Source organism: Mustelus asterias, chromosome 4 (genome assembly GCF_964213995.1).
Source record: "Mustelus asterias chromosome 4, sMusAst1.hap1.1, whole genome shotgun sequence".
Lineage (NCBI taxonomy): Eukaryota > Metazoa > Chordata > Chondrichthyes > Carcharhiniformes > Triakidae > Mustelus > Mustelus asterias.
This window is the reverse complement of record NC_135804.1, coordinates 108631530-108659253: the sequence shown is the minus strand read 5'-3', so window position 1 is coordinate 108659253 and position 27724 is coordinate 108631530. Positions and strand designations below refer to the sequence as shown.

Below are 27724 nucleotides of genomic sequence, written 5' to 3'. Positions count from 1 at the left end.
AGCAGAGTGCCAGAGAATTGCCAGCAATAAACCCGTGATGAAGCTGAAGAAATAAAAACCCTGAATGCTTCGGGGAGTTTGGGAATCTCGTGCAGATTTGGGCATTCTGCACAACTGGGACTGCCACCCCTCCACCCCACCCCCAAACAGTTCAATGGAGATCAACCCCTCCGGAAAGTCAAAGGTCAGAGTTCCTGACTGCCTTTATCTTTTTTGAGTGCAAGACAAAGCACATCCTGCTGATGGGAGGGGAAAGGAAAATCTGCTGCTGGGCAGAGGTCATCTCCTAAACCAGTTCAGCAACATTCTTTCATTCCGGGCTTCTTCAGCTCTTTAACTTCTCTGAAGAACAATGGAACCTCTCTTCTGTCTACCACCTCCGCAGTTGAGTGATTTAATTTCAAAGGGTCTAAAATTCTACCTCAACCGATATCTTAATTTTTTAAATACTAAAAGTACAACATTTGAAGGAAGCATAGGTCTGATTTCTACACGCGTTGACCAATGAAAAACAGCTGTACTTTATTTATAGCCATCAATTTGTAAGTGTATTTTATTTTTACAGGTAGAGTGCGTATGGGGGCGCCGGAGAACGGGTCTAAAAGTCGGATCTGAAACACTCCCAGTTTCAAATCTGCCCAGCACTTGGAATCAAAATGGTAAAATAGGGCCCTCAGTTTGCAACACAGCGATTGGTGGGTCACTGGACTGTTGCAGTCACGTGGCGGAATTTAGTTAGATTGCAAATTGCAATTAGTGAAGTTATATTGGGTGCTGGTCTGGACATGTAATCATAACTGGATTGGGATCCTGGTGATAAAAATTCAATATAATGGATGCTTACACTTTAGAATGTGTCAGTAAGGTGACCATGGTACACTAAAAAAAGTGGAGACTAAAAATAACAACTGTTTCTTTCAGTTTTACAATATTTCGGATAGTCAGGGAATTCAAGTGGAGGTTGTTGTTTTAAGATTAGATATGAAATAGCAGATAGGATACCCTGCAAAGAGGGGAAATGCCAGGGTAAGGTAAGATAAAGCTGCCCTGATGTTTAAAATGTTAACTTATGCGTGAGGGTTAGTTTTAATCACAGATAGAAGGCAGGACAAATGCTGAAATGGGCAGGAAGTGGGGCGGGGGGGGGGGGGAGCTAGTGGCCAATAGAAAATCTGCCTGCAGGCATGAGTAGGTGCACAGAAGGGTGTTGCAGGAGGGTGGAATTCTGGGCAGAGAAGATCAGGGCTGGAGTTCTCCAGCCGTTCACGCCCCGCCACCAGAGAGGACGGAGAATTTGGCACTCAGCCAAATCCAAATTTCCATTCACTGCAGCAGGACAGGAGAATCTCGCTGGCGTGAACGGCCGGAGAATTCTTCCACTGACTTGCTTTCCAAGGGCTGGGGGAGGACTCCAGTGAGCTGCTTCTCCTGCCAGGCCTTGCAAAGAAAAGTTTATTTTTCAAAAAAAACTTTTCTCAACAGGTCACATATTTGAATCATTGATAGTCACAGGGGAGGTGCCTGAAGATTGGAGGGTGGCAAATGTTGTGCCTTTGTTTAAGAAGGGCTGCAGGGAAAAGCCTGGGAACTCCAGGTCGGTGAGTCTCACATCTGTAGTGGATAGGTTGTTAGAAGGTATTTTGAGAGACAGGATCTACAGGCATTTAGAGTCGCAAGGACTGATTAGGGACAGTCAGCATGGCTTTATGAGTGGAAAATCATGTTTCACAAATTCAATTGAGTTTTTTGAAGGGATAAGCAAGAAGGTAGATGAGGGCAGTGCTATTGATGTTGTCTCCATGGACTTTAGCAAGGCCTTTGACAAGGTACCGCATGGTAGGTTGTTGCATAAGGTTAAATCTCATGGGATCCAGGGTGAGGTAACCAAATGGATACAAAATTGGCTTGATGACAGAAGACAAATGGTAGTTGCAGAGGGTTGTTTTTCAAACTGGAGGCCTGCGACCTCTCTTTACAACAATCTGAGGTCCCTATCTGCTTCAGGAAGTCAACCATCATCCCAGTACCTAAGAAAAACCGAGCAGCGTGCCTTAATGACTATCTGCCAGTGGCTCTGACATGCTTCGAAAGGCTAGTCATGGCACAAATCAATTCCAGCCTCCCGGACTACCTGGATCCACTACAGTTTGCCTACCACCGCAAAAGATCCACAGCAGATGCCATCTCCCTGGCCCTGCACTCAATCCTGGAACCCCGAGATAACAAAGACCTATCTCAGACTCCTGTTTATTGACTACAGCTCAGCCTTCAACACCATTTTTCCCATCAAACTCATCTCCAAACTCCATGACCTGGGCCTCAACACCTCCCTCTGCGACTAGATCCTGAACTTCCTAACTCACAGACCACAATCAGTAAAGATAGGCAACAACACCTCCTCCACGATCATCCTCAACACCAGTGCCCCACAAGGCTGTGTTCTCAGTCCCCTACTATACTCCTTATACACCTATAACTGTGTGGCTAAATTCCCCTCCAATGAACGGTGTGCTCTGTCTGTATAGCGCGCAAGAGACAATACTTTCACTGTATTTTAATACATGTGACAATAATAAATCAAATCAAATCAAATCAAAGCTATACAGTCAATATCTTTTCCCAAAGGTAGGGGAGTCTAAAACCAGAGAGCATAGGTTTAATGTGACAGGGGAGAGATACAAAAAGGTCCAGAAGGGCAATTTTTTCACACAGAGGGTGGTGAATGTCTGGAACAAATTGCCAGAGGTAGTAGTAGAGGCGGGCACAATTTTGTCTTTTAAAAAGTGTTTGGACAGTTACATGGGTAAGATGGGTATAGAGGGATATGGGCCAAATGCGGGCAATTGGGACTAGCTTCGGGATTTAAAAAAGGGGCGGCATGGACAAGTTGTACCAAAGGGCCTGTTTCCATGCTGTAAACTTCTACGACTCTATGACTGTAGGTCTCCTGGCTGGAAAGCTGTGGTGACTTCTCCACTCGAACTGAGTTATAAGACCCATTGACATTACTGACATCAATAAATCAGTAAAAAATTGATTCATTGCACAAATAATGGATGCCCCTTCAGACACACCTCTGAATTCATTAACTGAGAGAATGAATAACAGCTTTCCAGTGGTTGGATTCCCCTGAGCGCAGGGTCTCATTAATGCCAACTATGTAGCCACAATCAGAAAATACCATCAATGTCATGTACAAAAAAGTGATTTCATTTATTGTGCAAATGCATTATGCTGTCATCTCGTGCTGCACATTAACATATGCTATCCAACAAGCAGCTGCAAATAGAACTCATAGAATCATGCAGTGTAGCCCTTTCGGCCCATCAAGTCTGCACCGACCACAATCCCACCCAGGCCCATTATCCTATGCATTTACCCTGGCCAGCCCCCTGACACTAAGGGGCAATTTAACATGGCCAATCCACCTAACCTGCACATCTTTGGATTGTGGGTGGAAATTGGAACACCCAAAGGAAACCCTCGCAGGCACAGGGAGAACATGCAAATCCTTTATTCTCAGAAAATATGATATTGATTTGATTTGATTTGTTATTGTCACATGTATTGGTATACAGTGAAAAGTATTGTTTCTTGCACTCTGTACAGACAAAGCATACGGTTCATAGCGTACATAGAGGAGAAGGAAAGGAGAGGGTGCAGAATGTAGTGTTACAGTCATAGCTAGGGTGTAGAGAAAGATCAACTTAATATAAGGTAGGTCCATTCAAAAGTCTGATGGCAGCAGGGAAGAAGCTGTTCTTGAGACGGCTGGTACGTGACCTCAGACTTTTGTATCTTTTACCTGACAGAAGAAGGTGGATGAGAGAATGTCCGGGGTGCGTGGGGTCATTGATTATGCTGGCTGCTTTTTGACAAGATATCAGCGAGGCTGTGATCAGGCTCATCAACTTCAGCCATGGCTAATGATTCCTTTCCATTATCCGGGGCGGCTAAAAACAGAGAGAATGAAGCTGCACATAGAGTAGTTTAGCAAATCTTTGGGATCCACAAATTCCATTTGCATTGCCGGGATGTTATAACACTGGATGCTCTGATGTCTAAATTCCCTTTACTTTAGCCATCTCGTAGTGATTGGGCCTTCAACAGCAGAAAACAATGGAAGAAACCATAATTTGTGAGAAGCTTCATGACTTCTAATTCAGGTCAATGAAAGGTTGATTGCTTAGAATGCTTATGAAAACAATTTTTAACACCTAGTCCAATGCTATCTTTTAGTAAATTTTGGACAAAATGTTATACGGCCTGCTAATGGATGTGGGAGATGCACACTGTGCCTAAGAAGAGATGCAGGCAGCAAATAAGCACCTTGCTGCCTTTTTATTACTATGACAGTAGCATGAGTGCAGCCCTGCATGAAATGCGTTGCTGAATAACTGCACACTCAGCAGCGAGCTCAGGTTTGTGTAAGGCTAGTACAAATTAAAGGCAATCTGCACTACGTAAAGTGAGAGATATGAGGAGTGGTGCATTCTGACTGTAACAGCTCATTCCAGTGAGAAAGAAAAGCATCAGGAACAGGATAGAACCTGGCTAATGGAACGGCAGGTCAGAGAGGCACACCAAAGTCCTCAGATGTTGAAGCCTTAATGCAGAAAGTTGAAAGGAGGAGAGATAGACACTGCAAATGCAATGGGAACAAAATAGTCACGGAAGCCAATGCCAGGAATCTGGCCCAAAGGACCTGGATACAGTGACCGAAGAAGTTCAATAACTTCACATAAGTGATCAGGGTCAGTGAATGCATCTTCAAATGCCATTTCTTCCCAACTGGACCACCAACCTCACACATTGCTCAATGCACCACAACCCCATCACTCACCCAACAGCAAACTCTAGTAATCAGGATGACAGTCATATTCTCCACCTCATCCTGGATCCTAGACTTCTTAACCCACAGCCCGCAGTCAGTAAGGATAGGAAACAACACCTCCTCCACGATCAGCCTCAACACCACTGCTCCGCAAGGCTGTGTCCTCAGCAACTACATTAATAGCAATCACATGATATAATTGCGCCCGTAACCTATAATACCTTAAATCGGCAGAAAGTAATGCAAGCAGAAACAGTTACGCCAGTGTGGTCACAGACTTTTCACTCTTGATTTTTACATGGTTCTTTATAGTGCCGAAAAAAGAGACAATACTGTTATTCTGTACCAGAGAATGGCCTGGTTCATTCCCCGTGGTAATGCTGTGTCCAATCAGAAATGACCTGCCTGGTTTGAATTGGAACAAAAGCTTCGCAGTTAACTTCACAGGGGTGGCACATTGGCACAGTGGTTAGCACTGCTGCCTCACAGTACCAGGGGCCCGGGTTCGATTCCTGGCTTGGGTCACTGTCTGTGTGGAGTTTACACATTCTCCCTGTGTCTATGTGGGTTTCTTCCGGGTGCTGCGGTTTCCTCCCACAGTCCAAAGATGTGCTGGTTAGGTGGATTAGCCGTGCTAAATTGCCCCTTAGTGTCAGGGGAACTATCAGGGTAAATGCATGGGGTTATGGGGATAGGGCCTGGGTGGGATTGTGGTTGGTGCAGACTCGATGAGCTGAGTGGCCTCCTTCTGTACTGTAGGATTCTATAATATTATCTATGATAACTTCCCATTCTCCATGGCAATGCCTCTACCAACCAAAGTTCGCTGGCCAACCAAGTAGCACTCTCTTCTCATGCCGTATAGATAGTCATTCCCTTTACTATTGGTATTCTTGTGAATTTGTCCTGATACATGCAACTGTGAACTGCAAATCATGGTGTATATCATTGACAAGCACCCTGACCTTGCGGCCTCACTGCCCTACACCAGGCTGATGAGGTGGCTGCCAAGTGGCTGAAATATTTTATACTTGACACCTAGCTGCTTATTAGTGCACACAAGAGTAGGAGTGGTAATAGTAGAGCAAGACAAAAAGCTTTGACAACTTGGGAGTGTAGCGGGATCCCTCTTTTTAACTCCACTGGGCTTATTTTAGGTTTGGTTCTCCGTTACCCAAACCCCACCAATGCCCGAGTGATTCTCTCTCTCGCCGATGGAACAACGGCCACCTTGCGTCTACTTCACTAGAGTAGCGCTCCCAAGAGAGAGAAAAGGAAACTGCTGCCTATTCACTACCTGGCAGCCTTTCCTGAGTGGGCGGTTTCGAAGCGCCCAGGGTGTCCTCAGTTCTAGACTCCGGAATTATGGTAAGGGATATTCTGTTCTGTGCTGTAATGTTCTATGTTCTATGTTCTATCACTATGATTGCAGAGCCAATGCCTCAGGGAGCAGTACTGGCACTGGGGACCATGAACCTGCTGCCCTCTATCAGGATAACAGTATTCACCCTCCCTTCAGTGCCATTACACCAGTGCCCTTACTGTTTGCTGTCAACCAGCTAGCCTGTCAGATGCTGGACAGAGCTGCTTGAGGCCAAATGCAGTCTCCCCCACTCAAGTCATCAGCCTTCCATTGACTATGCTGCAGCCACTGTACAGGAGTACTAGACCAGGCAAAAGCAGAAGAGAATGTGGAAGAGTAATTAGTTTTGAATGCAATATGTCTTGTTCTATTTATACATTTCAATTGGAATTGTGATGGTTCTTATTTTAACATTCCACTGGCGCTATGAGTTCTATTCAGGACACTGATTTTCCAACCCTTTCCGCCGTCGGGCCAGAAATTTCTACCCAAAATCAATGGACCTTGGCTGGTCCGTCAAATTTTCCATCCCGCCATGGGCAGGAATGGAAAATCCCGGCCACTGAATTAAGACCTCATGCCTGCTGCCAGGCTATCAGGCATTGACCTCTGTGATTCGCTGTGTATGGTCAGCCGCATACTGTGGGAATGGAATCTCTTTGAAAGTTGACATGTGCCACCTGCAAAGGGATTACATGCAGCCAGTTGCACACTGCATTATGGATGGCCTGCAAGCACCATGCTTTCTCAGCCCGCTTCTCTCTGGCAAGGGAGAATAAAATGTTTTCAACCCTCTTAGAATACAGAATCTCAGTGAACTCCTTCATGCAACCGAGGATGGTGGATTGGGAAATGTTGCATAAGAAAATAACACAAGAACACAAGAAACAGGAGCATAGAATCGTAGAATCATAGAATCCCTACAGTGCAGAAGAGGTCATTCGCCCCATCGAGTCTGCAGCTACTCTCTGATAGAGAATCTTACCCAAGCCCTCCCCCCCCACCCTATCCCTGTAACCCCACATATTTACCATAGCTAATTCATCTAACTTACACATCTTGGGACACTGAGGGGCAATTTAATATGGCCAGTCCACCTAAGGAGGAGACCATTTGGCCCATCGATTCTGCCCCATCATTCAATATAATCATGCTTTCCTTTGTCTTTCCCCTCCTTTTCCCATATCCCTTGATTCCCAGAGACTAAAAATCTGTCTATCTCAGCTGTAAATCGAATCAGCAATGGAGAATCCCCCCCACAGTACTTTGGAACAGAGAATTCCAACAGTTCACAACCTTATGACTGGAGAAATATTTCCTGACCTCAGTCCTAAATGATTAATGCCTTATCCTAGGACTGTGGCCTCTGTTCCAGATACCGCAGACAGGGGAAACAACCTCTCAGTGTCTTCCCTGTCAAGTCCTTTCATTATCATATTTGTTTCAATGAGATGACCTCTCATTCTTCTAAATGTGAGAGTAATGACACAATTTACTCAATCTCTCATTTTAGCATAACTCTCTGATCCCATGGACCAATCTGGTGAACCTTCACTGTACTGTCCCTAATACAAGTATAACCTGCCTTAAATATGAAGTCCCAAATGATCATTGTATTCCAGGTTTGGTCTCACCAAATCCCTGTACAAATGTAGCAAGGCATCTTCATTCTTTTACTCGAATCTCCTTGCAATTAAACCCAATTCCTTTGCTGTGTAATTCTGCATCTTTCTGCATCTCATTGCTTCTTGGAAGTGTAGCAGAGAGGGAGAGATTCGCGAGAGGAGTGCTGCGGGTAAGCGCTGTTATTTTTTAACTTACTTTTTCGCGGGTTTTTTTCTTAAAAATATCTAAACCCGGAAGTGGTCACGCAGGGAGGTCTGGGAGAGAGAGATTTTTTTTTTCCCCAATAAATTGGAACAGAGAGGAATCCCGATACTCTACACTTGTAGAGTATCCCACCCTCCCTCCTCCTCTAACCTAAAAAAAAGACCCAGTGAGAGCAGGGCTTTGGAGAAAACAGGAGGAGGAAAGGTAAGTTTAAAATTTTCATTCACTTTTTTTCCCCTGTGTGTTTAAAGGGGCAATTATGAGTGTGAGGCCAGTATGTTGTTCCCAATGTAGGATGTGGGAGGTCCTGGAGGCTCCTAGCCTCCCGGACGACCATATCTGTGCTGGGTGTGTTGAGCTGCGGTTCCTAAGGGACCATGTTAGGGAACTGGAATTGCAGCTCGAGGACCTTCGCCGGGTTAGGGATAGTGAGGAGGTCATTGACAGGAGCTATCGGCAGGTGGTCACACCGGGACCACGGGAGGAGGGTAACTGGGTAACAGTGAGGAAGGAGAAAGCTCGGTTGATGGTGAGCACCCCGGTGGATGTGCCCCTTAATAATAAGTACTCCTGTCTGAGTACTACTGGGGTGGACAGCCCACCTGGGGGAAGCAGCGGTGGCAGTGTCTCTGGAGCTGAGCCTGGCCCAGTAGTGCAAAAGGGTAAGGAAAGGAGGGTAGTGCTAATTGGGGACTCTACGGTGAGGGGGTCAGATAGGCGTTTTTGCGGACACAGACGGGACTCTCGGATGGTGGTTTGCCTCCCTGGTGCAGGGGTCCGGGATGTCTCTGGTCGAGTCCCAGAAATCCTGAAGGGGGAGGGAGAGGAGCCGAAGGTCGTGATGCATATAGGTCCTGCTGACATAGGTAGGAAGAGGGAAGGGGTCATGAAAAGAGAATATAGGGAGTTAGGTAGACAGCTGAGAAAGAGGAATGCAAAGGTAGTAATCTCGGGATTGCTGCCTGTGCCGCGGGAGAGTGAGAACAGGAATCGGTGGAGAATGAATGCGTGGCTGAGGGACTGGAGCAAGGGACAAGGATTTGGGTACTTGGATCATTGGGATCTCTTTAGGGGCAGGTGTGACCTGTTTAAAAAAGACGGGTGGCACTTGAATCCCAGGGGGACCAATATCCTGGCGGGAAGGTTGGCTAAGGCTACTGGAGAGACTTTAAACTAGAAAGGTTGGGGGGAGGGAATCGAAATGAGGGGACTGAGAGCGAGGAGGTTAGCTCGCAAATAGATAAGGAATGTAAACAGGGTAAGAGGGAGGTTAGACGAGTGATGGAGAAGGGAAGTGCTCAGGCTGAAGGTCTGAGATGTGTCTATTTTAATGCCAGGAGTGTAGTGAATAAAGTGGATGAGCTTAGAGCGTGGATTGCTGCTTCGAATTGTGATGTGGTGGCCATTACGGAGACTTGGATGTCTCAGGGACAGGACTGGGTGCTTCAGGTGCCGGGTTTTAGATGTTTCAGGAAGGACAGGGAGGGAGGCAAGAGAGGGGGGGGAGTGGCACTGTTGATCAGGGATAGTGTCACGGCTGTAGAGAAGGTGGACGCCGTGGAGGGATTGACTACGGAATCTCTGTGGGTGGAGGTTAGGAACAGGAAGGGGTCGGTAACGTTGCTGGGTGTTTTCTATAGGCCGCCCAATAGTAACAGAGATGTTGAGGAGCAGATGGGGAAACAGATCCTGGAGAGATGTAGGAATAACAGAGTTGTCGTGATGGGAGATTTTAATTTCCCAAACATAGATTGGAATATCCCTAGGGCTAGGGGTTTGGATGGAGAGGAGTTTGTTAGGTGTGTCCAGGAGAGTTTCCTGACACAGTATGTGGATAAGCCTACTAGAGGAGAGGCTGTACTTGATCTGGTGCTGGCTAATGAACCTGGACAGGTGGAGGATCTCTCGGTGGGTGAGCATCTTGGGGATAGCGATCATAATTCTATCTCCTTCACGATAGCATTGGAAAGAGATAGGATCAGGCAGGCTAGGAAAGTGTTTCTCTGGAGTAAAGGGAAATACAGTGTCATCAGGGAGGAAATTAGACGGGTAAATTGGAAGGAGGCATTCTTGGGGAAAAGTACCGAAGGAAAGTGGAGGATTTTCAAGGAATGTTTGTCTGGAGCTCTGCATGACAACGTTCCGATGAGACAGGGGGGTGTTGGTAGGGTACGGGAACCGTGGTGCACGAAGGTTGTGATGAACCTGGTGAATAAGAAAAGAGAGGCGTACAGAAGGTTCAGAGAGCTAGGAGGTGTTAAGGATTTAGAGGAGTATACGGGATGTAGGAAGGAGCTTAAGAAGGAAATTAGGAGAGCGAGAAGGGGTCATGAGAAGGCCTTGGCGGGTAAGATTAAGGAGAATCCCAAGGCTTTCTACAAATATGTCAAGAGTAAAAGGATGAGATGTGAAGGCATAGGACCCTTAAAAGGTGAAGGGGGAAAAGTTTGTGCGGAACCGTTAGAAATGGCGGAGCTGCTTAATGAATACTTTACCTCGGTATTCACGGTGGAAAGGGATCTGGGTGGTTGTACTGCTGGTTTGCGGTGGACAGAAAGGATCGAGCATGTGGACATAAAGAAAGAGGATGTGTTGGAACTATTGAATGGCATCAAGGTTGGTAAGTCACCGGGACCGGATGGGATGTACCCCAGGTTACTGTGGGAGGCGAGGGAGGAGATTGCGGAGCCTTTGGTGATGATCTTTGCATCGTCAATGGAGACGGGAGAGGTTCCGGAGGATTGGAGGATTGCAGATGTAGTCCCTATATTCAAGAAAGGGAACAGGGACAGCCCGAGAAATTACCGACCGGTGAGTCTAACCTCAGTGGTTGGTAAGTTGATGGAGAGGATCCTGAGAGACAGGATTTTTGATCATCTAGAGAAGTTTAGTATGATCAAAAGTAGTCAGCACGGCTTTGTCAAGGGCAGGTCATGCCTTACGAGTCTGGTTGAGTTCTTTGAAAATGTGACCAAACACATTGACGAAGGAAGAGCGGTGGATGTGGTCTATATGGACTTCAGCAAGGCGTTCGATAAGGTCCCCCATGCAAGACTTCTTGAGAAAGTGAGAGGGCATGGGATCCAAGGGGCTGTTGCCTTGTGGATCCAGAACTGGCTTGCCTGCAGAAGGAAGAGAGTGGCTGTGGAGGGGTCTTTCTCTGCATGGAGGTCAGTGACCAGTGGAGTGCCCCAGGGATCTGTTCTGGGACCCTTGCTGTTTGTCATTTTCATAAATGACCTGGATGAGGAAGTGGAGGGATGGGTTGGTAAGTTTGCTGACGACACCAAGGTAGGTGGTGTTGTGGATAGTTTGGAGGGATGTCAGAAGTTGCAGCGAGACATAGATAGAATGCAAGACTGGGCGGAGAAGTGGCAGATGGACCTCAACCCGGATAAGTGTGTGGTGATCCATTTTGGCAGATCCAATGGGATGAAGCAGCAGTATAATATGAAGGGTACCATTCTTAGCAGTGTAGAGGATCAGAAGGACCTTGGGGTCCGGGTCCATAGGACTCTTAAATCGGCCTCGCAGGTGGAGGATGCGGTCAAGAAGGCGTACGGCGTACTGGCCTTCATTAATCGAGGGATTGAGTTTAGGAGTCGGGAGATAATGCTGCAGCTTTATAGGACCCTGGTTAGACCCCACTTGGAGTACTGCGCGCAGTTCTGGTCACCTCATTACAGGAAAGATGTTGAAGCCATTGAAAGGGTGCAGAGGAGATTTACAAGGATGTTGCCTGGATTGGGGGGCATGCCTTATGAGGATAGGTTGAGGGAGCTTGGTCTCTTCTCCCTGGAGAGACGAAGGATGAGAGGTGACCTGATAGAGGTTTACAAGATGTTGAGAGGTCTGGATAGGGTAGACTCTCAGAGGCTATTTCCAAGGGCTGAAATGGTTGCTACGAGAGGACACAGGTTTAAGGTGCTGGGGGGTAGGTACAGAGGAGATGTCAGGGGTAAGTTTTTCACTCAGAGGGTGGTGGGTGAGTGGAATCGGCTGACGTCGGTGGTGGTGGAGGCAAACTCGTTGGGGTCTTTTAAGAGACTTCTGGATGAGTACATGGGATTTAATGGGATTGAGGGCTATAGATAGGCCTAGAGGTGGGGATGTGATCGGCGCAACTTGTGGGCCGAAGGGCCTGTTTGTGCTGTGGCTTTCTATGTTCTATGTTCTCTGTTTCCATCCCTCTGCTATGGACCTTGTTTGTCAAAATCTTAAAATATGCCATTAACCAATCATTCCATAACAACTTTGTCCAATAACACTTCCAATAAGACATTACTTAGTTATGGACCCTTGCACATTCCCTTTGCGTCAATTTTGCGGGCACCTTTGCCTTTCCTAATGCTCCTTTGCAGTGTTACCCCGATGGCTGCAGTATGACTGATGGAAGGCTGCTGACTGCAGTCAGGTCTGGACCTTGAGGGCATAGTCTGACTGCACCACCTCTGCATGGGTAACAGAAGTCTGGGCTGGCAGGTCAGGAGAAGAGACACTGGCTGATTGGCAGTGGTGATTGCACAAATGCTGCCAGTCTGAGAAGGATATCAGGTTTCTGCATCAAAGTGCCACTACCCTGGGGTGACACGTCAAAAATGCTAGTACGCTGTTGCAACACAGATTGCTGGATTGGAGTCAACGTCCCTTGAGCATTGGTGTCTGCAGCCATGATGGCACCAAGATGGACTCAAATTGAAGGAAAATACTGCAGATGCTGGAAATCTGAAGTAAAGGATGGGATTTTTCATATCCCCCCCACGATGTTTCACGGTGGCAGAGGTGGCTCTGCAATGGCAGCCGGCAGGATCTTCTGGTCCCACCATTGTCGAAGGGATTTCCCATTGCATGGACCCTCTGCTGTCATTAAACCCATGGCAGGAGTTCGTCGCTGGCAGACCCGCAAGATCCCACCAGCAAGAACGGCTGGAAAATTCCAGCCAAAGTGTTCCAAAGAAGAGTCACATTCAACTAAAACATTAACTCTGTTTCTGCACGGATGCTGCCAGACCTGCTGAGTTTTTTCAGCACTGTTGTTCATGGGCTTGCATGGCAGCAAGTATAACTCTCATGACTTCAGTCTGAGATTCAACTGCAGCACTCAGATGTTGGCTGGCTGTCACCTGCACAATGGAGGCTGAGACATCAGAAGCTGCATTAAGTCCTGTCGTGGAGCTGGCCTCCATTTCCCTGCTGAAATGGATGTGCTCCAAACCCTGTGTGAAGACAGTAGACTCTCCGGCAGGCTCCCCAATGTATCCAACATTCCTGTGTGCATTGCCATCGGCCTTTTTCTGTATATCACACCACCAAAGAGCTCACCTAAATCCAATGCAGCATTATGGCTATTTTCATCTCAGTAACATCCCCTGACTCTGCCCTGCCTTAGCTCATCTGCTACTGAAGACTTCATCGAGGCCTTTGTTGCCTCTAGACTTGACTCTTCCAATACAAGCCTGATCAGCCTCCCATATTCCAGCCTCTGGAAACGAGAGTTCATCCAAAACTCTATTTCCTGGTTTCTACTTCACACCAAGTCGTGGTCGCCCATCCCCTCTGTTCTTGCTGCCCTACCTTGGGCCTGATTAAGTGGCACCTTAATTTTAAAATTCTTATCATACCTCTCCATGACTTCATCCCTCCCTATCTCTGTAATCTTCTCCAGTCCCACAATCTTTCAAGATAATGCACCTCTCTCACTCTTGTCTATTGAGTATCCCCAATTTTAATAATGTCACCATTGGTGGTCATGCTTTCAGCTGCTATGGTCCTAGGTTCTGGAACTCTCTCCCTAAACCTCACTGCCTTTCCATCTCTCCTCTCTGCACTATTTCCATATGTTCCTTAAAACCTACCCCCCTTGATAGAACTTTTGGCCATCTGACCTAATTTCTCTTTATTTGGGGCTTGGTGTCAAATTTTACTTGACTAGGTTCCTGTAGAGAAGACTTGGTTGTTTTACTTCATTTAAGGCGTTATATATTGTTATTGTTTAACTCTCCATGACGACTGAGTCACACTCCAGCAAGAGCCCATCAATGTCATGAGCTGCCATACATTCTTTGCTGATTTGCATCTATTGCTGTGAGACACAGGGATAAAGAGATGGGGAGAGGTGGACATCTCCAAGGGGCATGGATGGTGGACAGCAGGAAATTCCTAACTCCAAACCTCAATCCTCTTGGTTAAGTGATTATGGCTGACAAGGGTTTCTGTGGTAAATCTTTCTATGGTGGCAATGTCTCTGTATAGAATCTTGGGGATAATGGAGCAAGCTGAATAGTGATTGGGGGGCGGGGGGTGGTTTCTCACACATGGCCCTCGTCACCTTGTCAATATGTGCTACTCCAGGATGTCCTTCACCTGGAAGCGGTGAGGTGGTGATGCCATGTCGAAATGAAAGACAGGCACAGAGCTTAGTATTGGCTAAAAGGCTCAGAGATGGAGGTGAACCTACAAAGAAGATGCTGGCCAGATGGACCACAGCAATTTTTACAGGCTTCAGACAACCCTGCCTTTCTACTGTCTCATCCAGATGAGGTTGAACCAATGTAGATAGGCCCTGGGACAGGTGCATAGGTTTCCTCCGGGTGCTCCGGTTTCCTCCCACAGTCCGAAAGACGTGCTGGTTAGGTGAATTGGCCATGCTAAATTCTCTCTCAGTGTACCCGAACAGGCGGCGGAGTGTGGTGACTAGGGGATTTTCACAGTAACTTCATTGCAGCGTTAATGTAAGCCTACTTGTGACAGTAATAAATGAACTTTAAACTTTTTCTATCCCTGCATCTGAGTCATTAATATAGATTGTAAATAGTTGGGGTCCAAGGACCGAACCTTGTGGCACCCCACTAGTTACATCTTGCTAACCAGAAAAAGATCCATTTATCCTGACTTTCTGCTTTCTGTCAGTTAACCAGTCTCTATCCAAGCTAATATATCACCTCTAATCCCATGAGATCTTACCTTGTGTATTAACCTTCTATATGGTACCCTGCCAAATTGCCCCTCTGGACCCTTTTGTATCTCTCCCCTCTTCATGAACTCCAAATATTAGGTTGATTGGCCAGTTTAAAAATTGTCCCTTAGAGTCCTGGGATGTGTAGGTTAGAGGGATTAGCGGGTAAATATGTGGGGGTAGGGCCTGGGTGGGATTGTGGTCGGTGCAGACTCGATGGGCCGAATGGCCTCCTTCTGCACTGTAGGGTTTCTATGATTTCTATGATTTCTATGAAATATATGACATCTACAAAATCCCCATTATTATCCACTTGGCTTGTTACATCTTCAAAGAACTCTAGCAAATTAGTCAAACATGATGTACCCTTTCTAAACCCATGCTGACTCTGATGGATTGTGTTTTGACTGTCCAAATGTCCTGTTATTACTTCCTTAATAACAGATTCTAACTATTTCCCAACAACAGATATTAAACTAACTGGTCTATAGTTTCCTACTTTCTGCCTCCCTCCCCTTTTGAATAAGAGCAACAGGCAATGGCTTGCCCAGCTGGAACTCATTATACAAGCCTTTTATATGGTAGACCCAGGACTGTGCCTGCCGAGCTACTTGTCCCAGGAAAGACTAGTGTGTACACCATTGTAGTGGTTTTACTTGAATGGGTGTAAATTGAGAGAGTTGGATACTCAGCGAGACCTTGGTGTCCTCGTACATCAATTGCTGAAAGTAAGCGCACAAATACAGCAGGCAGTAAAGAAGGCAAATGGTATGTTGACAAAGAACAAAGAACAGTACAGCACAGGAAACAGGCCCTTCGGCCCTCCAAGCCTGTGCCGCTCATTGGTCCAACTCGACCATTCGTTTGTATCCCTCCATTCCCAGACTGCTCATCTGACTATCCAGGTAAGTCTTAAACGATGCCAACGTGTCTACCTCCACCACCCTACTTGGCAGCACATTCCAGGACCCCACCACTCTCTGTGTAAAAAACGTCCCTCTGATATCTGAGTTATATCTCGCCCCTCTCACCTTGAGCCCGTGACCCCTCGTGATCGTCACCTCCGACCTGGGAAAGAGCTTCCCACTGTTCACCCTATCTATCCCCTTCATAATTTTGTACACCTCTATTAGGTCTCCTCTCATTCTCCGTCTTTCCAGGGAGAACAAGCCCAGTTTAGCCAATCTCTCCTCATAGCTAAGACCCTCCATACTAGGTAACATCCTGGTAAATCTTCTCTGCACTCTCTCTAAAGCCTCCACGTCCTTCTGGTAGTGCGGCGACCAGAACTGGACGCAGTACTCCAAATGTGGCCTAACCAGCATTCTATACAGCTGCAACATCAGACTCCAGCTTTTATACTCTCTACCCCATCCTATAAAGGCAAGCGTACCATATGCCTTCTTCACCACCTTCTCCACCTGTGCTGTCACCTTCCAGGATTTGTGGACTTGCACACCTAGGTCCCTCTGTGTTTCTATACTCTTGATGACTCTGCCATTTATTGCATAACTCCCCCCTACATTAGTTCTTCCAAAATGCATCACTTCGCATTTATCTGGATTAAATTCCATCTGCCATTTCTCCGCCCAATTTTCCAGCCTATCTATATCCTGCTGTATTGTCCGGCAATGTTCATCGCTATCCGCAAGTCCAGCCATCTTCGTGTCATCCGCAAACTTGCTGATAACACCAGTTACACCTTCTTCCAAATCATTTATATATATCACAAATAGCAGAGGTCCCAGTACAGAGCCGTGCGGAACACCACTAGTCACAGACCTCCAGCCGGAAAAAGACCCTTCGACTGCTACCCTCTGTCTCCTGTGGCCAAGCCAGTTTTCTACCCATCTAGCCACCTCTCCTTGTATCCCACGAGCCTTAATCTTCTTAACCAACCTGCCATGAGGGACTTTGTCAAATGCCTTACTGAAATCCATATAGACGACATCCATGGCCCTTCCTTCGTCAATGGTTTTTGTCACTTCCTCAAAGAACTCCACCAAATTTGTAAGGCACGACCTCCCTCTTACAAAACCATGCTGTCTGTCACTAATGAGATTGTTCCATTCTAAATGCGCATATATCCTGTCTCTAAGAATCCTCTCCAACAACTTCCCTACCATGGACGTCAAGCTCACTGGCCTATAATTACCCGGGTTATCCCTGCTACCCTTCTTAAATAACGGTACCACATTCGCTATCCTCCAAGCCTCAGGGACCTCACCTGTGTCCAATGAAGAGACAAAGATTTCCGTGAGAGTCCCAGCAATTACATCTCTTGTCTCCCTGAGCAGTCTAGGATAGATGCCATCATGCCCTGGGGATTTGTCAGTTTTAATGTTACCTCAAAAACCTAACACTTCCTCCCTTGACCTTCATTGCGAGAGGATTTGAGTATAGGGATAGGGATGTTTTATTGCAATTGGGTGTAGGGCCGGAGTATTGTGTGCAGGTTTGGTGTCCGTACCTGAGGAAGGATGTCCTTGCTATAGAGGGGATACAGTGAAGGTTTACCAGGCTGATTCCTGGGATGGCAGGTCATAGAATCATAGAAACCCTACAGTGCAGAAAGAGGCCATTTGGTCCATCAAGTCTGCACCAACCACAATACCACCCAGGCCCAACCCCCGTATCCCCACATATTTACCCTGCTAATCCCTATAACCTACGTATCTCAGGACTCTAAGGGGCAATTTTTAGCATGGCCAATCAACCTAACCGCACATCTTTGGACTGTGGGAGGAAACCAGAGCACCTGGAGGAAACCCACGCAGACACGAGGAGAATGTGCAAACTCCACACAGACAGTGACCCAAGCCGGGAATCGAACCCAGGTCCCTGGAGCTGTGAAGCAGCAGTGCTAACCACTGTGCTGCTGTGCCGCCCATCATATGAAGGTCTATCATATGAAGAGAGATTAAGTCGGTTAGGATGATATTCACTGGAGTTTAGAAGAATGAGAGGAGATCTCATAGAAACTTATAAAATTCTAACAGGGTTAGACAGGGTAGAATCAGAAAGAATGTTCCCAATGGTGGGGGAGTCCAGAACGAGGGGTCATAGTTTAAGAATAAGGGGTAAACCTTTTAGAACTGAGGTGAGGCGAAATTTCTTTGTCCAGAGAATGGTGAATGTGTGGAATTCACTACCACAGAATGAAATTGAGGCCAAAACATTGTCTGATTTCAAGGAAAAATTAGATATAACTCTAGGGGCTAAAGGGAACAAGGAAAATGGGGAGAAGGGAGGATCAGGATATTGAATTTGATGATCAGCCATGATCATAATGAATGGTGGAGAGGCTCGAAGGGCCGAATGGCCTACTCCTTCTTTTAGTTTCCATTTTTCTATGTTACTCTCCATTCTGTAAATAAACTATGTTCCTTTCCAGTCGGATTTCCTGAGTTATGACAACATTTAACTAGGTATTTACAATGAACAGTGTTTAAAATGGTGATGATGGTATTGTTTAACATGCATCATTAGATTTGGCTAACCTGAAATGATTGCCATCAGGATCTCCAGAAGAGTTTGGAGATCTAAGCGAATGATGCTGTGCATTCCTCTGGCTTGGTGCCATTCTCTGCTGCCCTCTGGGCACAGATTGCACTTGAATATTTATAATTTTGTCCGAATGTAATGAAACTATTGATAAGACATGTAATGAAGCGATTTGAAAGAGAAATGACTAGAGATGATCAGTTCTCCTGCCTTACTTTCTTGTCTTCCAGTATTCTACAAAACAGTGTCTTTAAACAATCACATCTTGCCCATCTCTGAATGTTGGATTGGCCACATGGTAATAAAGCCTGGCAGCCAAAGTTCCTGTTTACCTCCTTGCTCAGTAAGAAGTCTCACAATCTCTTTAACCTGTGCTTAACGCTCTCTCCACTCGCATTGTCTGTACCTTTAAGACTTGATTACCTGTAAAGACTCACATTCCAACCATTATTTTGTAAATTGAGCCTGTATCTTTATATGCCCTGTTTGTGAACAGAACTCCCACTCACCTGACGAAGGAGCAGCGCTCCGAAAGCTAGTGGCTTTTGCTACCAAATAAACCTGTTGGACTTTAACCTGGTGTTGTGAGACTTCTTACTGTGTTTACCCCAGTCCAACACTGGCATCTCCACATCATACCTCCTTGCTGCCATGGTCTGGTGAGCAGGAAGCAGACTGGTTTCCTGGGCAATGGAAATCCATTGGGAATTAAAATTCATCCCTAAGTCTTAAATGCTTTAATCTGTCAGTGAAAGGAAATCCTTCAGTGTTTAATATTAACTCTCTGTTGCACTGTCCCAGGATTTTCACTTTGGGGCTTGATCAGCACGGAATGTGCAAAATAACTTTGAGTGCTCTTCTTTTTCCTCCAATGCGTTTATTGCTCTCAAACTGTACCCTTAAACACTTTCTCATCTCGCTTTTTCTTTTGGCAGACATATGTAAAGGGGCAGCACAGTGGCACTGGGTGGCACATTGGACAGTGATTAGCACAACTGCCTCACAATGCCAGGGATCCGAGTTTGATTCCAGCCTCAGGTCAATGTGAAAATCCCCTAGTCACCACACTCTGGCACCTGTTCAGGTCCAGCACGGTTCAGGGTAGCACGGTAGCACAGTGGTTAGCACTGCTGCCTCACAGCCCCAGGGACCCCGGGTTTGATTCCCGACTTGGGTCACTGTCTGTGTGGAGTTTGCACATTCTCCCCGTTTCTGCGTGGGTTTCCTCCGGGTGCTCTGGTTTCCTCCCACAGTCTGAAATACATGCTGGTTAGGTGCATTGACCCGAACAGGCACCGGAGTGTGGCAACTAGGGGAATTTCACAGTAACCTCATTGCACTGTTAATGTAAGCCTTACTTGTGACTAATAAATAAACGTTTTACTTTTCAAAATGCGCAGGTTAGGTGGATTGGCCATGCTAAATTGCCCCTTAGTGTCCAGAAATGTGTAGGTTAGGCGGGGTTAGCAGGGTAAATGTGTGGGGATATAGGGATAGGGTGCAGATGGGCCTGGGTAAGATGCTCTTTCAGAGAGTTGGTGCAGACTCAATCGGCTGAATAGCCCCACTTCTTCACTGTAAGGGTTCTATGATTCTAATGATCAAATTCGAACACAGGAACAGTACGCGTGCCACAGGAGTCAGAGCCAGACCACACTCGCCACAATGCCACATACAGGACTACGGAAATTGTGGCCAGTTGGAATTGTCAGCTCCTCCCATCTATGTAAGACGATGGACATGCAGTAAGTCAAATCTGTTTGGGTGGGGTACCTTCGTATGGTGCACTTTTGCTGAGGGCTACAGAGTAAGATCCATCGGAGCGAGTGGGGCATGTGAAGTGGGTTGTTGTTTTCTGTGTTGGCACCTGTAGACAACTCACTGGAACTGATTATCATGGTGGCTTGCACCAGCTCACAGGTGATGTCGCTACTTTCCTCTGTCAGCTAGTGATTCCCAGGTGAGAGAATCGATGGTTAAGGGCATTCATGTGAAACGTGCAAGCATCCTTGAAGCAGAGCTTTGACCATCCTGCTGGTTGTCTGGCTGCAGCTAGCTAACCTTACAGATACATCTTAGATACATGACTGTCTTCCATTCTATTGAATGTGCTCGAGCCAGTACCTCTGCCTTGTGAATGCCAGCCAATATATTGGGAACTTTGTCTTTGCGAGCATTGCCACATCTGTGATTTTTTTCTTCCACTAGATACCGAGAATGTGTCTTAAACAGCAAAGATGAAAGTTGTTCAGTTTCCTTTCTTGATAACTGCAAATCGTCCATATTTCACAGCGAGACAACAAGGTGCTGAGAACACAGACCTTAGAAAGCAATATCTTAGTTCTGAAAGTCAGCTTGATGTTGTTATTCCAAGCCTACCTGGTGCACAATATAAACCTGACAGCTACATCACTGCATGATATGAAGATATGATGTGGAGATGCCGGCGTTGGACTGGGGTAAACACACTAAGAAGTTTAACAACACCAGGTTAAAGTCCAATAGGTTTATTTGGTAGCAAATGCCACTAGCTTTCGGAGCACTGCCCCTTCGTCAGGTGGAGTGGAGAAATGCTCGCAAACAGGACATACAGAGACACAAACTCCACCTGACAAAGGGGCAGTGCTCCGAAAGCTAGTGGCATTTGCTACCAAATATACCTGTTGGACTTTAACCTGGTGTTGTTAAACTTCTTACTGTGATATGAAGATAACCAAGGCAGATGTGTAAAAAACAGGGAGATACTATGGAAATAAACATTGGATCAACCTGTGCCAAGAAACCTGAACTTCCTGTGACACATGGAAGTCTAGGTGTTATGTATGATGGGAACAAGAGGATGCTTGGTCCTATCGTCATCAGAAGTTGGCAAGCGGTGAAGTATTAACTGACAGAAACAGATATCCTGCTGAGTTAAATTTTACCGTGAGCTGTACCCTGTGAGAAGATATCTCACCATCTACATTTGATTGATCAGTGCAATCTTGTAGCTTCCCTCATAGTTGAGTTGGACGAGTAACCTTCATCACTTGAAAAGGTCATTGATCCCTTAGCAAGCAGTAAGGCTCTTAGCAAGAAAGGAAGTCCAGCTGAACTGCCACACCTTCATGACCTCCTCCTTCTCTGCGGGATCCCTTCCACAGGACTAGTCTGATGCGAAAATCATCACATCATGTGAAAACAAAGGTGACAGAAGATTGCAATAACTACAGGACATCTCACTCCTCAGAGACACTGGGAAGGCCTACGGTGGCTCAAGCTGCTGAGACTCCATCTAATTGCAGGCTGAATGTCAGCACGGTGCATTTTCTGTGCTAACAGTTTTTGAGTGGACATGATCTCTCTGGACACCAGCTACACGAGAAGTGTAACGATGCAAGATTCTGATTCGGGAGTTCCCAAATATGCAGTAAAGAATTCATAGGTGATTTCAGTGTAATTTATTAGGTTTATTAAGGAGTTTAGATGTGATAAATAGGTTGAATGAGCATATGACCCATAACAGATGAGAACCATTTACTGGTCTTGGATCAGAGAAGCAGATGGAGCAGGTAGGGGGATGCTGAACGACATGACTGACAGTGGTGTTTAGCCGATGCTAGCAGGGATCACGTTGAAACTCTTTCCTCTGTTGAAAGTCTTCCTGCGCTCACCAAGGTGTTAGCCTGGAGCCAACATTTCTCTGAGAAGCTCTCTCCTGTCTGAAGTGATTTTTCCCTCTTGAGAGTCTGTTTATATGCCCTATTTCTGGCAGGCTTATGGCAATCCTTTATTAAATTGACCATTGGCAAGGGACAGACATTCAAGGTAATCCCTGATATTTCAATTAGAAACCCATGATTTGGCAGCGGCACAGGTGGCGGCACGGTGGCACAGTGTTAGCACTGCTGCCTCACAGCACCAGGGACTGAGTTCAATCCCAGCTTGGGTCATTGTCTGTGTGGAGTTTGCACATTCTCTGCATGTCTGTGTGGGTTTCCTTTGGGTGCTCCGGTTTCCTCCCACACTCCAAAGATATGCTTGTTAAGTGCATTAGCCATGCTAAATTCTCCCTCAGTGTACTGAACAGGCGCCGGAGTGTGGCAACTAGGGGATTTTCACAGTAACTTCATTGCGGTGTTAATGTCAGCCTTGTTACTAATTAAACTGTTACTTTTCTTATATGTTGTCATCATGTGACTTACTGCTTGCTAGAGCATCCTGTTTAATTGCCAGGTGATTGATTTATATGTTGGTCATGAGGTCACATCCCACCCCATCATCAGGATTGGTAATGATTTGTTTAGTGCATGTGCTCGAGATCGGTCCTCGGCCGAGAGAATGGTATCCACTGTCTTTCTGCTTAGCAGTCCAGGACTATGGCAGATTGACTAACCATTTGGCCTTTTCCATAATTAGGCCTCTCATCCCAGTCCTGATTTGATTTGATTTGCTTTGATTTATTATTGTCATCTGTATTAGTATACAGTGAAAAGTATTGTTTCTTGCGCACTCTACAGACAAAGCATACTGTTCATTGAGAAGGAAAGGAGAGAGTACAGAATGTTGTGTTACAGCTATAGCTAGGGTGTAGAGAAAGACCCACTTAATGCAAGGTGGGTCCATTCAAAAGTCTGATGGCAGCAGGGAAGAAGCTGTTCTTGAGTCAGTTGGTACGTGACCTCAGACTTTTGTATCTTTTTCCCGACGGAAGAAGGTGGAAGGGAGAATGTCTGGGGTATGTGGGGTCCTTAATTATGCTGGCTGCTTTGCCGAGGCAGCAGGAAGTGTAGACAGAGTCAATGGATGGGAGGCTAGTTTGCGTGATGGATTGGGCTACATTCACGACCTTTTGTAGTTTCTTGCGGTCTTGGGCAGAGCAGGAGTCATACCAAGCTGTGATACAACCAGAAAGAATGCTTTCTATGGTGCATCTGTAAAAGTTGGTAAGAGTTGTAGCTGACATGCCAAATTTCCTTAGTCTCCTGAGAAAGTAGAGGTGTTGGTGGGCTTTTTTAACTAAAGCATCAGCATGGGAGGACCAGGACAGGTTGTTGGTGATCTGGATACCTAAAAACCTGAAGGTAACAACCATTTCTACTTCATCCCCATTGGTGTAGACAGGGGCATGTTCTCCTCTACGTTTCCTGAAGTCGATGATTATCTCCTTCATTTTGTTGACATTGAGGGAGAGATTATTGTCGTTGCACCAGTTCACCAGATTCTCCATCTCTTTCCTGTATCCTGTCTTGTCATTGTCTGAGATCCGACCCACTACAGTGGTATCATCTGCAAACTTGAAAATTGAACTTGGGTGGAATTTGGCCACACAGTCATAGGTGTACAAGGAGTATGGTAGAGGGCTGAGAACACAGCCTTGTGGGGCACTGGTGTTGAGGATGATCGTGGAGGAGGTGTTGTTGCCTATCCTTACTGACTGCAGTCCGTGGGTTAGGAAGTCTAGGATCCATTTGCAGAGGGAGGATCCGAGCCCCAGGCCATAAAGTTTGGAGATGAGTCTTGTAGGAATAATTGTGTTGAAAGCTGAGCTGTAGACAATAAATAGGAGTCTGACATAAGTGTTCATTATCTAGGTGTTCCAGGGTTGGGTGCAGGGCCAGGGAGATGGCATCTGCTGTGGACCTGTTGCGACGATAGGCGAACTATAGTGGATCCAGGCAGGCATTGATTTGTGCCATGATTAACCTTTCGAAGCATTTCATATGATGGATGTCAGAGCCATTGAATGATAGTCATTAAGGCACGCTGCCTGCCTTTTCTTTGGTACTGGGATCTTGGTCATCTTTTGAAGCTGGTAGGGACTTCAGATTGGTGTAAAGGGAGGTTGAAGATGTCTGCGAATACCCCCGCCAGCTGATCCGCACAGGACCTGAGTGCTCGTCCGCATATCCCATCTGGGCCAATTGCTTTCCGTGGGTTGACTTTCGAGAAGGTTGCTCTGATGTTGGCATTGGTAACCTCACGTACAGGTCCGCCCGAGGCTTCTGGAATGGAGGGCATGCTCTCGCTGACCTCTTGCTCAAAACAGGCATAGAATGTGTTGAGCTCATCGGGGACGGGTGCATTGGAGCTGGCGATTTTACCTGCCTTCATTCTGTAGCCTGTTATGTCTTGCAGACCTTGCCATTGTCGGCGGGAGTCCGTGTGGCTAGCTTGGGATTCTAGCTTGGTCAGGTGCTGTCTTTTGGCATCTTTGATGGATCTCCATAGATCATATCTGGCTTTCTTATATAGGTCAGGGTCGCCTGACTTGAATGCCTCACACTTGGACTTCAGCAGGCAATGGATATCCCTGTTCATCTATGGTTTCCGGTTGGGAAACACATGGATTTGCTTCTTTGGCACACAGTCTTCTACACACTTACTAATGAAGTCAGTCTTAGGTCAGGACTTTCCAGCTCACATCCTTTCACAGATTTATGATGTTTCAGCATCTTGTTTGTGCATGGATCTGGGAGGGCCGTTTAGCAGCTGGTGTTTGGGACTGTCTTGTGATTTTCCAGGAGGAAGGGCGGTAAGGGAGGTTGATCTGGCAGACAGCAAGAATTTCCCCCCTCAAAATCTCCCCTCCCCTCTCTCAGTGACGATTATCTTTTTTCATTTGGGGTTGGTCGCCCTGTATGTGAGCATTCGTTATCAGAGAGAAAGAGTTATTTCTCCAATGTTTAGTTCATTTCTTAGGATTTTATAAAGTTATTATACAGTTATTTCTTACAATACCTCTTTACCTAACTTTCAGAGATCTTACTGAACTATTCGACACTATCAGCAGGGCAGGACTCTACAAGATTTTGGGAAAATTGGCTGTCCACCAAAGTTCCTCAGTTTCATTCGTTCCTTTCATGATAACATGCGCTGAACGATACAGTTTGACAGCACCACTTCTCACAGTTTCAGGGTGAAGAATGGAGTGAAACAGGTGTGTCCCTTAGTCTATTCTTTGTTTACTATCTTCTTTGTCCATGCTTTTGGTCTTTGCTTTCACTGTAGATATGGATGATGGAAGAAGTCTATCTGCATATCAGGTCTGATAATAATCTATCCAGACCAAAAGCCAGGACAAAATGCAATGTGTCTTGATCAGAGAGCTGACGATGCTTCAGTAGCCGCTCACCTGGAAACTCAGCTACAGAACCGTCTCTCCCATATCTGTAACTTGTTCTCCCTGACTATAAGGTCACATCTCTGCATTTGATCACATTAAATAACAGTCTGCTGGAAGCGCTGAACAACTTCCATCCACACAGCAACCTCCTGTCTCTCGATGCAAAGTTTAAGTTAAAGTTTTAAAGTTCGTTTATTAGTGTCACAAGTAGGTTTACATCAACAGTGCTGTGAATTTACTGTGATTATCCGCTAGTCGCCACACTCCGGCACCTGTTTGGGTATACTGAGGGAGAATTTAGCATGGCCAATGCACCTAACCAGCCCGTCTTTCGGATTGTGGGGGGAAACCGGAGCACCCGAAGGAAACCCATACTGACACTCCGCACAGACGGTGAACCAAGCCGGGAATCGAACCAGGGTCCCTGGCGGTGTGAGGCAGCAGTGTTAACCACTGTGCCACCGTGCCATCCCAACACTTCTGGTCAACACATGAAATGGAATTACATCGAGCTATTTAGAACGAGCGCAATGAAATACTCATCTTTGATCAGAATTTAATATATAATAGAATACAAATTAAGGATAGAACACACACAGCTACCTTTAAAAAAAAACACTTAATGTATTATACCCTCGTAAAAATTCTGAAAAATGTGAACAGAAGATGCTGGAAGCTACCCAAAAATATCTTTCCATGATAGCAGACGGAAGGATACTGTTGCATCCTGGGACATTAGGTAAACCGCACATGCTCAGAATGCACAATCCAAACACAGTTCAATCTGTCAACATTCCTGGCAAAATATCACCTTCAAGGCCAAGCGTTTGGGAGAAACTGAGTTCTTCAATTGAATGAAAGTATTAAAGCATATTAAAAACACTTCAGTACCTCAGTTTTTCATGCTTTGTGACATGCATATCATTTAAATTCTGATTTCATTTTGATTTTTTACTTTGAATATCAAATAATAAGTTACTAGGAAAATGATGACAGATGGAAAAGAAAATTCAGAAACATTTTGTAAGAATTGATCAATCAAATGACAATCGACAATCAGAATGACAAGTTTATGTAAATACTTTGTCAAACCTATGTGAGTTTAGGAACTCATACTGCAAAAAAATTATAGAAGAGTTAATATGAAGTATGATTAAAAAGTGACAGTAGGAAGTCAAATTCTAATCTGAAGTAAAGTTCAACAGTGTTCAAGTGAATATTCTGCTTCAATCCCTGAAAACATGTTAAAAACAAATATATTTTCATTTGCAGGATGTGGACATCGCTGGATGGGCCAGCATTTATTGCCCATTCCTAACTGCCCTCCATTTCAGAGACAACCACATTACTATGGATCTAGAGACATATGCAGACCAGACCAGGTAAGGACAACAGATTTCCTTCCCTCAAGGACATTAGTGAAATAGATAGATTTTTCTGACAATCAACAATGACTTTATGATCATCATTAAACTACTAATTCCAGATTTTAATTCAAATTTCACCATCTGCAGTGGTGGGATTTGAACCTGGGTCCCCAGAGCATTGCCCTAGATCTCTGGATTATTAGTCCAGTGACAATGCCACTATTCCACTGCCTCCCCAGGCATAACACTGACATTATGCAGAATTGTAACCCAAAAATCAATATGTATTGTAAAATAAGATCTGAAAAATGCTGAGAACTCTTTGGTTGTTTGCAGCCTGGGCCACAGTGATCCAGCAAATGGTTTTGATACTTCATAGCCAGGGAAGGGAAAAACCAGCAAGGGATTCTGCCCTTGATCTGTATTCAGTGACACTGCCTTAGAAACAGGCATATCAATATTGGGTATGGAGAGGAATAGGCATGGTGATGGTTGGAAAGTTGAACAATGTCCCCCAGTGGGGTGGCACGGTGGCACAGTGGTTAGCACTGCTGCCTCAAAGTGCCAGGGACCCGGGATCGACTCTCGGCTTGGATCACTGTCAGTGCAAAGTCTGCATGTTCTCCCCGTCTCTGCTTGGATTTCCTCCGGGTGCTCTGGTTTCCTCCCACAGTGATGCGCGATATAACTCACGAGGCTAGAGATGCTCGAGGAAATAAAGGCTTTTATTGACTACTACAATAGAGCTACCATATATAATACACGA

At 45.8% G+C, this 27724-nt stretch overlaps 1 long non-coding RNA gene across 1 annotated transcript in view; it reads left to right on the top strand.

Moving 5' to 3' along the window:
- The first annotated feature begins 347 nt into the window (after positions 1–347).
- LOC144492371 (uncharacterized) overlaps positions 348–27724 on the top strand; it is a 39722-nt gene continuing 12345 nt past the window's right edge. The window contains exons 1-2 of the long non-coding RNA XR_013497584.1: positions 348–384; positions 26864–26973. This is a non-coding gene — a long non-coding RNA (uncharacterized LOC144492371). The remainder of the gene's footprint in view (positions 385–26863; positions 26974–27724) is intronic.